Raw genomic sequence first — 12,993 nt, forward strand, 5'->3', positions numbered from 1 at the left:
ATTTAAGGAAACAGGAAGTGTTCAGCCACATGTGAAACGTCAACCACGACCTGCAACAAATGATGATGCCCAAGTAGGTGCTTTAGCTGCTGTCGTGGCTAATCCGCACATCAGCAGCACACAAATTGCGCGAGAATCGGGAATCTCAAAAACGTCGTTGTTGAGAATGCTACATCAACATCTATTGCACCCGTACCATATTTCTATGCACCAGGAATTGCATGGCACGACTTTGGACGTCGTGTACAGTTCTGCCACTGGGCACAAGAGAAATTACGGGATGATGACAGATTTTTTGCACGCGCTCTATTTAGCGACGAAGCGTCATTCACCAACAGCGGTAACGTAAACCCGTATAATCTGCACTATTGGGCAACGGAAAATCCACGATGGCTGCGACATGTGGAACATCAGCGACCTTGAAGGGTTAATGTACGGTGTTGCATTATGGGAGGAAGGATAATTGGCCCCCATTTTATCGATGGCAATCTAAATGGAGCAGTGTATGCTGATTTCCCACGTAATGTTCTACCGATGTTACTACAAGATGTTTCACTGCATGACAGAATGGCGATGTACTTCCAACATGATGGATGTCCGGCACATAGCTCGCGTGCGGTTGAATCGGTATTGAACAGCATATTTCATGACAGGTGGATTGGCCCGCACGTTCACCGGATCTGACGTCCCCGGATTTCTTTCTGTGGGGAATGTTGATAGATATTTGCTATCGTGATCCACCGACAACGCCTGACAACATGCGTCAGCGCATTGTCAATGCATGTGCGAACATTACGGAAGGCGAACTACTCGCTGTTGAGAGTAATGTCGTTACACGTATTGCCAAATACATTGAGGTTGACGGACATCATTTTGAGCATTTATTTCATTAATGTGGTATTTACAGGTAATTACGCTGTAACAGCATGCGCGTTCTCAGAAATGATAAGTTCACAAAGGTACATGTATCACATTGGGACAACCGAAATAAAATGTTCTAACGTACCTACGTGTTCCCAACTGTTCGTCTACAATTGTGACCCATATGTTTGTGACTATTACAGCGCCATCTATCACAAAGCGAAAAAAGTGGTCCAACTAAAACGTTCATATTGCTTTACGTACTACACGAATATGTAATTAAAAATGGGGGTTGCTATTTTAAAAAACGCAGTTGATATGCGTTTGATCTATGGCAGCGCCATCTAGCGGGCCAACCATAGCGCCATCTGGTTTCCCCCTTCAAGCTAGACAAGTTTCGTTCTTTGTAGTTTTTTTGTTTGACGATTATTTCGTGAGATATTTGGCCGATCACGATCAACGGAGCATCCTGTATATGTCTGAAAGACACGTCCGAAAGAACATACACCACGTGATTCCACAGCCGCATATGTATTTGACAAAAGAGAAATCCAGACATCAGCTGAAGTCGCTCATTGAAATAAATCCAATGGCGACAAGAGAAAATTTGTGCTGGACCGGAACACGATGTGGCTAAGGTGATGATTAGTTGGACATTCGAGTTCGAGTCCCGGTTCGATACACGTTTTTACTTGTCGCCACTGGATTTATTTCAATCCCCGACGGCCGGTGTGGCCGTGCGGCTCTAAGCGCGTCAGTTTGGAACCGCGTGACCGCTATGGTCGCAGGTTCGAATCCTGCCTCGGGCATGGATGTGTGTGATGTCCTTAGGTTAGTTAGGTTTAAGTAGTTCTAAGTTCTAGGGGACCGATGACCTCAGTAGTTAAGTCCCATAGTGCTCAGAGCCATTTGAACGTGCTCAGAGCCATTCAATGCCCGACTTCAGCTGATGCCTGGATTTCTCTTCCGTCTTGTTAACATTTTATTTTGTATACAGTGTGTGCCATTTGACTCTTTCACCTCCAATTTCATTTGGCACATAAGTGTTATTGTTGAACTGCTTTCATCTATATGAACAGTTACGAGGGGTTCATAAAATAGTGACAAACACGTTTTAGAAAACTTATCAATCACTGAGAAAAAGTGTGTTTAAATGAAACTTCTCTCAATTAGATCTTTGCATATAATGAGGTGTATCGGTGTATGTTTATATTCTACATTGCAATGCAAAGTTCCTTTGGACGGGCATGCATATTCAAAGGAACAGGCACTGCGGTGACTACAGCCGTTACGTAATACATTAAATGTATTCGCAGTTGCGAATATGGACAACCATCAGCTGAAGAATGGAATGTCAACACTGAAAAATGGTAAGGCGAGCGCTCGTAATAAGCGGGAAATCCGGGTTCGATTTCCGGCCCGGCACAAAATTTTCATTGCCGTCATTCCGTTCTGCAGCTAATGGTTGTCCATGTTAACAATTGCGGACACATTCAATGTATCGCATAGAATGTTCTCGGGATTCTTACTGCGTATCAATTTATAACGAGTGGTATTCAAAAATTTAAAAACCTCTCTCACACCGGCCTGATTTAGCTTCACTGATCAGGATAGTAAAAACATACGTATGTTAAGGGAATTTTTATTCACAAAGCAGCTTATCACATTCACACGGTTCAATACTGTTCTATCCTGATTAAATTGAGCTTAACTTAAATTCCATAAGGCAGTGAAGCAATTTCGAAGTCTCGGTGCGACGAAAATTGTCCGTCGATCTCCTAAAAACATTTGTAATAATTATTAACTTTCGGTGATCACATGGGGAAGACCGGAGATCTGCTGGTAAGACCGTGTTAGCCTATTTATTTGAAGTAACTGGATATCTTGAGCATACAAAACGGCAGGTTCGTCCAGTGTAAATCAGACGTTCCCCACTGATCCCGTGCAACACAGCTTAGTAAGCAGACACTGTCAATAATAATCAGTTAAATAATACGCGAACACACTTACTTTATATTAGTTCATGTATTAAATTCCTTCTCATACAGAATCTCATCAAGATGGCGACTAGCTCAACAATACATACATATACATCCTCGTTCTTTCACGGCTAATCGGCAAGATCTCTCATTCTTTTCATAAGAGAAAACATAGATAGCAGAGAAGCTATTCCATGGAGTAAATGGACGCTCCAAGGAATAATAGTGCTTGAAACTACTTTGCATTGATAATCATCGTATATTAAACTTTAGGAATCGGTACGATAGGAAGAGATATTTCGAGATATGTACTGAGTTATATAATTTATAAAATTTCTGAAAATATCGCGGAGAGACCGCTGCAAGAGACATTACAGTATCCCAACCTTTACCTGACATACGAAGAAACTCAGGGCCAGGTGCTTGCTAATTAATTTTTCTGTCCCAGATAACATCTTCAAATTCCTCTTATGCTAGAAACGTTGCCTGTTTTTCAACATTTCTGTGGGCTCTCAGTTCAATTTAGGAGTACTGGTAGCTTGCCAATGATTGAAGTGGAAGAATACAGTCTCATATTTTGAGTCTCCATAATTATCTTAGATAGAAGATATTTTGTGTTCACATTTTTTGCTAGCCCCAAATTTAATTAAACGTTAAAATGCACTGGCACATAATATATCCAGGTCTTTCCAAAACTTCTATACAATGACTGTAAACTCTGAATGGTACTTTTACTGTTCGTTTTCGTGATATAAGAATATTGTCTGACAAGAGAGGAGTCTACCTTACTGCAAAGAGTGGATATTTATACAAGCGTCATGTAATTAAAATTTTTGATAATGTTGATATGTTTCGTCCACGGTAGAGGGTTGACAGCTGTTCGCATTCCTCTAGTAGATCATTCACGCATCTCTATTACCCGCACAAAAACGTTCGGTCTCAATTTTCAGCTCCGAAATGTGAGGAATAATGTTTTCTGCGAGTAAGCTAAACAGATACTTCGGGGTTCTACATCCTACTTCGATATGATGAGCCACACAATTTGGCGTAGAAAAGGCCACAGTTTGGATAGAATTCGTGAATTTTCATACGTCAGTCTGTTACACTAACGATTCAGTCACTAGCATTATTATTAAACCTTCTTTTAAGGCGGAAAGAAAAAAATGGTGGCCTTCAAAAACGAGATTTTCGCATGAATCTCTTCACGGTATACATTTCGTAGGGATCAGCTGACGAAATAGTGTAGTTAAATACTTTTCTACTGCATTTATAGCTTTTCCCAGATGCAGTGTCTTGTTCAAGAGTAAACAAATCTACTATCATGTCATTCAGATTTCTTCTGTGATTAAGTATAGCGCTGCACCTACCGCATTTGGTTTACATCAGCAGAAATATAATTTCGAATTTTAGAAACAACGATAACCTCTTTTCGGCGTATGTGAGGAACATAATAAACTTAAAGTAAGACACCAAATACGACATACTCCCTTCAGATTTATTAAATGAAATAAACAAATTTGATGTCTGCCCAGTCTGTTCTCTATCAACCAGTCCTCGCAAATAGCTGTCTGTTAGTAATAATAGTTAAAAAGGCACTACCGAAGAACGACTGTTGCTGGAGTAACTGGATCGGAAAATATCCGTTTGTCCCATTTCCTTGTACCGATAACGACGAGAAACTGTGTTCAGTCGCTAGTGAATATTCTATATCAGCTCCAATTATAGTTGACTGGAGAAGAAACAGAAAACAACTATTCACGTCCGTGTTCAGAGTGGGGCCTATGATGTAGCCGACTTCCGGAACAGAGATGAGATTGTTGACCTTGTTCTAACAACAGAGGTAGTAGAGATATTGGGATCTGTCATGTACATTTACATCTACATCTACACAGGTTCAACAATCTGATCTCTATTGCGGAAGTCAGCTGCATCACAGGCCCTGTTCTGAACACGGACGAGAACAATTGTTTTCTGTTTCTTCTCCAGTCAACTATAACAGGAGCTGACACAGAATATTCATTAGCATCTGAACACAGTTTCTCGTCATTACCAGTACATACTCAGCAAGCCACCGTACGGTGCATGGCGGAGAGTACCTCCTGCCACTACTAATCATCACCCTTCCTATTCCACTCGTAAATACACTGACGGGGGAAAAAAATCGCAACACCAAGAAAAGTGTTGTGGGACGTAAACGAAAGTTGGTAGGTTCTACGTCTGAAAGATGATGTCTATTCAGATTTTGCGCCAGTCGTATAACAGTGGTGCTAGTAGCGCCACTATAAGGATGCAAATCAGGTTTTGCTTTAAGTATACGCTGTAATGGTCGTGAGCGTTAGTTACCCTTGGGATTGGACGTTAGCAAGAATTGGATGTTAGTCAAGAATGCCTTTAATACCAAATTGTTGTTGTTGTGATCTTTATCTCAAAGACTGGTTTGATGCAGCTCTACACACTATTCTATCATGTGCAAGCCTTTTCATCTACTGCAACCTACAACCTTCTGAATCTGCTAAGTGTATTCATGTCTTGGTCTCCCTCTACAATTTTTACCTTCCATGCTTCCCTCCAGTACTGAATTGATGATCCCTTGATGCCTCAGAAGGTGTCCCATCAACAGATTCCTTCATATAGTCAAGTTGTGCCACAAATTCCTGTTCTCCCCAGTTGTGTTCAGTACCTCCTCATTAGTTACGTGATCTACTCATCTAATCTTCAGCAATCTTCTGTAGCACTACATTTCAAAAGCTTCTGTTCTCTTCTTGTCTAAACTGTTTATCGTCCATATTTCACTTTAATACATGGCTACACTCCATACAAATACTTTCAGGAAAGACCTCCTGACACTTAAATCTATACTCGATGTTAACAGGTTTCTCTTCTTCAGAAATGCTTTCATGCCAGAGCCAGTCTACACTTTATATTCTTTCTACTTCGAGCATCATCAGTTATTTGGTTTAAGGCAACAAAAACACTATTATCAACAAATCACTAAGTTTAAACGAGGTCGTGTAATAGGCCTACGAGAAGCTGGTTGTTCCTTCTGCAACACTGCAGAAAGACTTGGCAGGAATGTAGCCAGTGTACATGATTGTTGGTAGCGGTGGTCACGAGAATGTACGGTGGCAGGAAGACGGCAACATGGCACTACCGGGAGGGAAGCCCATCATAATCGGCGTATGGCTCTGATGCATCGTACTGCAGTTCGAGCAGCAGTTGGCACCACAGTGACAGAACGAAATGTTACAAATCCGTTACTTCAAGGACAGCTCCAAGCCAGACACCCTGTTGCGTTCATTCCGCTGACCCCAAGTCACCGCAATTTACATCAGTTGTGTCAAGCGAAAGCTCATTGGAAGGCAGGGCGGAGGTCAGTTTTGTTTTCTGTTGAAAACCGGTTCTGCCTTGGTGCCAGTTATGACTGTGTGTTGATTAGAAAGAGGCCAGTTGAGGCAACCAACCTTTCTGAGTGCTAGACACACTGGACATACACCTGGAGTGATGGTCTGGAGTACGATTTCGTATGACAGCAGAAGCTCATGGTTATCCCACGCACCCTGACAGAAAATTTGTGCATCAATCTGGTGACCCGATCTGTTGTGCTGCTATACATAAACAGATTTCCAGGTTTTTTTTTTTTCCAACGGGATAACTCTAACCCACATACCACTGTTGTAACCGAACATGCTCTACCGAGTGTCGACATGTTGCCTTGGTCTGCTCGATAAACAGATCTGTCTTGAATGGATCACATATGGGACATCTTGAGACGATGACTCCAGCGTCATATACAAACAGTATTAACTGCCCCTGTATTGACTCATCAAGTGCTACAGGCATGCCGGCCGCGGTGGGCGAGCAGCTCTAGGCGCTTCAGTCTGGAACCGCGCGACTGCTACGGTCGCAGGTTCGAATCCTGCCTCGGGCATGGATGTGTGTGGTGTCCTTAGGTTAGTTAGGTTTAAGTAGTTCTAAGTTCTAGGGGACTGATGGCCTCAGATGTTAAGTCCCATTGTACCTAGAGCCATTTGAACCATTTTTCTGTTACAGGCATGGAACTCCATCCCCCAAACTAACAACCGGCATCTGTACGACACAATGCATGCACTTCTGAATGTTTTCATTCAACATTCAGGCGAAATATGGAGTCTGTATATTGTCCTTCAATCAGAGTTGGCAGGATATCGCGTAAACAAAGGGCAAGATGAGTTTCGCCCGAACAATGCTTTCTAAAATCGTGCTGATTTATGGACAGAAGCTTTTACGTCTTAAGGAACTTCATTATAACCGCAACTAAGGCGAAAGCACTGCCTGTAACGTTAAGTGATACGGAAAAAATATAGTGACAGAAATAGAAGCTGTTATACCATGAACACCTTAACCTAATGCTACCAAACTGAATCTACAACTTTTGAATGCTTCTGGGGTAGGCTGACTAAAATTTCATGTCTGCGAGCCTATTCTCAGCATTATCAGTAATGAAAAAGCCTTTCCTACATATGATGAGTGGTTTGACTTCATGCTAGCTATTGGACCCGCCTAATATCACTGGAACTTTTCAACTAAAGTTTGAAGCATAAAAAGGTCGTGCACTCGTAGCTTGTCGCCATATGTCGGTCGTACATTCTTCAGTGACATTAACGTGACCACCTGTCAAAAATCTGAATAGTCGCCTTTAGCAGCGGGGACCGCTGCGGCACGTGCAAGAAGAGAGTCACTGATGTACTGGAAGGTACCGACAGCCCTGTGAAGGCATGCCGAATAGTAATGAGTCGTTCGCGAACTAACGGGTCCAAAGGAACGGTTCATCAAGTTGAACGGAACGAGCGAGGAACGAATCCTAAGGAACAGTCTTTCATAGTTCACTTCGGTCGCTGCTTTCTCCTTATGGTTCCGGGAAAGGGAAACGGTCGGTCTCGTTCCCGCAACGGCACGTCGGCCAGTCTCGTTCCAGCCTCGGTCCCGTTCCCGTCTGTCTCGGTCTCGGTCGGCCCGACTCGTCTTTCTTGGCGTGGCCACTCGTGGCAGTTCCACTGCCGGCTACTCATAGTTAGTTGAGTATCGAGTTATTGTTCGTTTCGTTCGCTGCGCACGCCAATTCTAGATGTGTTTCAAACCTTTCTTGAAGTCTGAACTTCTGGTTCTTTTCGTATTCTATTTCGCGTCCACGACCGGTAATTAAAATGTATTTTATAATTACATAAAAATCATTACGTGGTATGTAATAAATACATCTTTTCAGGTAATGAAACGGCATCAGCTTACTTCACTATTTCGATAAACAGCAGAAAAAATACTTGTAAAAAGGCAAGACTTTTTGTTATCACACATGCAAGGGAAGTCGGCATGGCACACACGAGTGGCCATTTTCCGTCTTTTTTTGATCCAAGGTAAGAGAGCATGTTCATTGTTATGGAAGGCAGACCGACTTACAACCGAATGAAGCCCGCGCTCCATAATCGAGTGTCTGGTGTCACATTTTGTAAAGAGAATATGATAACTTCTACAATATTATTTCGGTGGTACAGGATGGCGCACGAAAATCGGCCCCGAGTACTAGACTGCTCATTGTCACCCACTAATCGTCATCTATTGTTTCGAAGTTGTTGTTTGCATTAGCTTATTTGTTATATCTTCGCTGCCTAATTATTACATGTTTATCTATTCTGCTCGTACCGGTCAACAAATCGTGCGTAACTGGCGAGTAGTCTGTACTCGGGGCCGGTTATTCGCGCGCCACCTTAATATTTCACTGCAGTCAGCCGCATAACGCTATAGTCGGCTAAATGAGAGGTTTTGCAGAATAAAGAAAATTACAGGTGTGTGAGTATTCTGTTATGAATAAAAACGCTGTACTCCAGTGGGGAGGCAAGTGCCCGCTCTGGGCGCCTTCCTCATCTTCAGTCACCTATGCTACAAATTTTCAATTTTTGATAAGAACCATATACCAAGCACAAAGGAACGGTGAACAAGTAGAAATGAACGGTTCCCAAAAAAGAGCGATCACCAGTGAATTAGTTCCCAAGGATGAACGAGTTTGCCAATCTCTAATGCCGAACCCCAACGCCGAGGCCAGCTACACTGCGTCTCTCCGTTGAGGATCCATGGCGGTAACAGCCCGATGGACGTGGTTCCACTGATTCTCGACTGGGCTTAAATCTAGGGCGTTTGGTGAACAGGGAAATACGATAAACTCATCCTGGTGCTCTTTGAACCACGCACCTACATTGCGAGCTGTGTGACACGTTGCGTTGTCCTGCTGGTGGAAGTCATCTTGCAGAGGAAAAAACAAATTGCATGCAGGGGTGGGCATGGTCCACAAGGATAGGTGCATACTTGTGTTGATCCATTGCGCCTTGCAGAATGACAAGATGATGCAAGTAATGCCACGAACACATTCCACAGACTGTAATCTGGCCGAGAAATGATAATTCGTGATGGTGCTGTTCTTGGACCAAATGTGCTGTTGAATGCGCGTCCCACGACAACGGTGCGTCCAGAATTTGCGTAAAAAGTGTTTACGATCAACATACTATGTTCCATTGTTAGTGCTTCCATTCTGCATCGTAAATTGAGACATCGGTGAGTGAGCTATAGAATTTTCATAGCTACAACACAAGAACATCACAAGGAGAATCATTTACCACATTAGACAAATACCTTATAACGCCTATTTTACGCCACATCAGCCTCCAGCCAGCAGTTTTCACAAAGTGACACAGCTCATGTTTCAGCCACGGCAAGAAGTGACTAAAGATGACATTAGTACGCAGTTTGCTTCTATGACACAACATAACGAAGTCTGCATTCGTTGCCACGGAGGGGGAGGAGGGGGGAGCATGGGGACGTGGGGTAAGTGGAGTCACATCTCATACTAATGTTGAAGACGGAACGGAAGTTTAATTATTTGATGTTCGTTATGTGAAGGACGTGGCCACAAGTTCACAATGTTTGATGAATGTCAGAGTGTTTCCTCATGTTGTGAAGTTATGAATAAGGCGAATTTACTGCCTGGAAAGTACAGTTTTGGAAAAAAAAGTGAAGGCTTCTTAAATAGATGGCAAACGCTTTATGAGGTACGGCAGCTACAGCCCATCAGTAGGTGAAGAAGCAGGTCTCTTTGGTTATGTAAATAACTTCGACATTTGATCAGCTATATTGTACTATTGAAAGGAGCACCCATTAAAGCATTGTGAAACGATAAAGATCGCATCTCAAGTCTCTTCTATTGTTGCTCAACGCTCAATTTCACCCTGTGAAAGCTCATTTAAGAAATAGGAGTAAAAGCGAGTTTTTCCTGCCCCGCGTTACAAGACTTATGTAATCTGTGGATTGAGGTGTCAATAAGACCTTTGAAGGTCGTTATGGAAAACTGCTCTTCCATGAAGTTACCTTTACGGCCCGCCAACATCTATATGCTGCTTAGAAGAAGCCTGGAGTACAACTTGCGGAGAAATTGCTAAAATCGTCGTGGAACTTACAGAACGATGAAGAAGATGATGAAATTAAGGGCCTTATAGTCAAAGGATATTGCATAACTTGAAGAAAGACGTCGATGTTTCGCTGCAGTACTAAGTTCTCATAACAAAAATAACGTGGTCTAGAGGTAGCAGTGATTTCGATGGCAAGTTAACTAAAATTGGAACACTGTAGAGAAGTTAGCATGTCCGCTGCGCAAGGATGACACTCAAAAGAAGGAATGGCGTCTTTGGCTAGTAATCAAAAAGTCCTGGATCCCAGATTCTATTCCAGCCAGTGCTTAAATTTGGAATAAATGCTATCATCAATGACGGCCGAAGAGTACCACTACAAGGAGTCACTATCGCTCTGTTAACAGCCTTTTCAAAGGTGGCGGAGGTGCGTACATAGATTCAGGGACTCTCTTGCGCTTGGGGTGCGAAACTACCCATAAGAGGTTTAATAATCTACAACGACCAACGGCATGAGAATGCAGAAGGCTATGGAAACCACTGCATTAAAGACGCGTAATGTATATTCACAGGATACGTGTGGCCTGCAACTGAAACAGTGTCATGATTGTCTTTCTATTGGCAAACGTTTCCTAATTAGGTCCCCATTCTGAGCTCCGAGAGGGTACAGCCAAGGAAGAGGTAAAGGGTAATAATCTACAAAACGGATCTTTGAATACCAGCCTCAATGTGCTAGGAAAAGCGGAGGCTCAGCCTAAATGTTCAAATGTGTGTGAATTCCTAAGGGACCAAACTGCTTAGGGCATCGGTCCCTAGACTTACATTCTACTTAAACTAACTTAAACTAAATCATGCTGAGAACAACACACACACTCCAAGGCCCGAGGGAAGACTCGAACCTCCGGCTGGAGGGGCCGCGCAGTCCGTGACATGGCGCCTCAAACCGCGCGGCCGCTCCGCGCGTCTCAGTCTAAATGTAGTGGAGGCTGGTGAAATGAAATAGAAGGAAGAGAAGGATTTCTGGTCACACAAAGATAGGGTAATACCAACAGCTACAGAAAATAAATTAACGCGAGTAGGATTCGTCATGAATAGGAAGGGGGGAACAGAGAGTGTGTTACTGTGAACAGTTCATTGAGAGGGTTGTTCTCATCAGAATCGACAGTTCACCAACACCGACAACAATATCTCAGGCATACAAGCAGAAGAAGAAGCGATGTAGTGTATCATGACTAAACGAATTTGCAATATGTAAAGGGAAATGATAATCTATTAATGATGGAGTACTGTAATGAGATGTTATGGGGAGGAACAGAAGGCAGAGTTACGGAAAAATATGGGCTTGTTAGTAGAAATACGAGAGGAGAAAGAATAATTGACATGCATAATAAATTTCAGCTAGTAATAGAGAACACAATGTTTGAAAATCAAAGAGCAGGAGATTCAATAAGAAGACTCCCAGAGACACGAGGAGATTCTAGCTGGATTACATAGTAGTCAGTCATACAATTTCAAATTAGATATTTGATTGTACAGCGTACCCAGGAGCAGAGACCGATTCCGGTGACAATTTAGCGACGATGAAAAGTAGATTGAAGTTTAAGAAGACCACGCTGATTAATCAGCGTGGAAAGAAGTCGTATTTGGAAGTACTGAGAAATGATAAGATGCCTTTGAAATCTTATAAGGCTGCAACTACTGCATCAGTGATACTGCAGGAGGCAGCTCTGTTGAAGAGATGGACATCTCTAACCAGGTCAACCACAGAAGTTGGGTAAACAAGGTAACTGTTAAGTAATCTCGGGTAACAGAAGATGTACTTTAATTGGTCGATGAAAGAAGGAAATATAGAAATAATCAGAGAATAACAGGAATACAGTAATATAATTCATTTAAAAGTGAAATAAATAGGAAGTGCAGGGAAGCTGAAGCGAAATGGCTGCAGGAATAATTTGAAGAAACGGATAACGAAATAGCTATCAGAAGAGCTGTTTCACTATTTAGAAAAGAAGAATCAACCTTAGGGGAAATTAAAATAAGCAAGGGCGTCAACATTAAGAGAGCAACGGGAATCCCACTGTTACAGAGAGAGAAGAGCGCGGATAGGTGGAAGGTCTGTGTGAGGAGGAGGAACTGACTGACGACTTGATAGAAGAAGAAGTGGGAATCGATATGGAGGACACAGAAAATACAGCATCAGAAATAGAATTTAACGGAGCGTTGTAGCGCTTGCGATTAGGGAAAGTGGGTAGATAACATCCCTTTGGAATTTCTAAAATCATCGAGGGAAGTGGATATTTTCTGACAAGAATAATAACAGAAGCTTGGAGAAGAAAATTCAGCGGCTCTTAGGTGACGATCAGTTTGGCTTTAAGTAACATAAAAGCACCAGGAGTGTAATCCTGACCTGGCACTTCATAATGGAAGCAAGACTGAAGAAAAATCGAGACATATTCATAAGATTTGTCTACCTGGAGAAAGATTTAAAATGGAGCAACATGTTCGAATTCTCAGAAAAAATAAGTGGTAGCTATAGAGAAAGACGAGTAATGTGCAATATGTGTAAAAAGCAAGAGGGAACAATAAGGATGGAATACCAAAGCCGAAATGCTCGAATCAAAAAGGGTGTAGGAAATGTAGTCTTTCAGTCCCATTGTTCAATCTGTTGGGTTGTGTTGTGTTGGGGGAGGAGACCAAACTGCGAGGTCATCGGTCTCATCGGA

The 12,993-nt window shown here is 42.5% G+C and overlaps 1 protein-coding gene and 1 pseudogene across 1 annotated transcript in view; both read left to right on the forward strand.

Moving 5' to 3' along the window:
- LOC126416917 (odorant receptor Or1-like) overlaps positions 1-12,993 on the forward strand; it is a 36,797-nt gene that overhangs the window by 15,844 nt on the left and 7,960 nt on the right. The gene's annotated exons all lie outside the window — the stretch shown is intronic.
- LOC126417684 (U6 spliceosomal RNA) lies at positions 10,453-10,550 on the forward strand (annotated as a pseudogene).

This window comes from Schistocerca serialis, chromosome 8 (genome assembly GCF_023864345.2).
Source record: "Schistocerca serialis cubense isolate TAMUIC-IGC-003099 chromosome 8, iqSchSeri2.2, whole genome shotgun sequence".
NCBI classification, from domain to species: Eukaryota; Metazoa; Arthropoda; class Insecta; order Orthoptera; family Acrididae; genus Schistocerca; species Schistocerca serialis.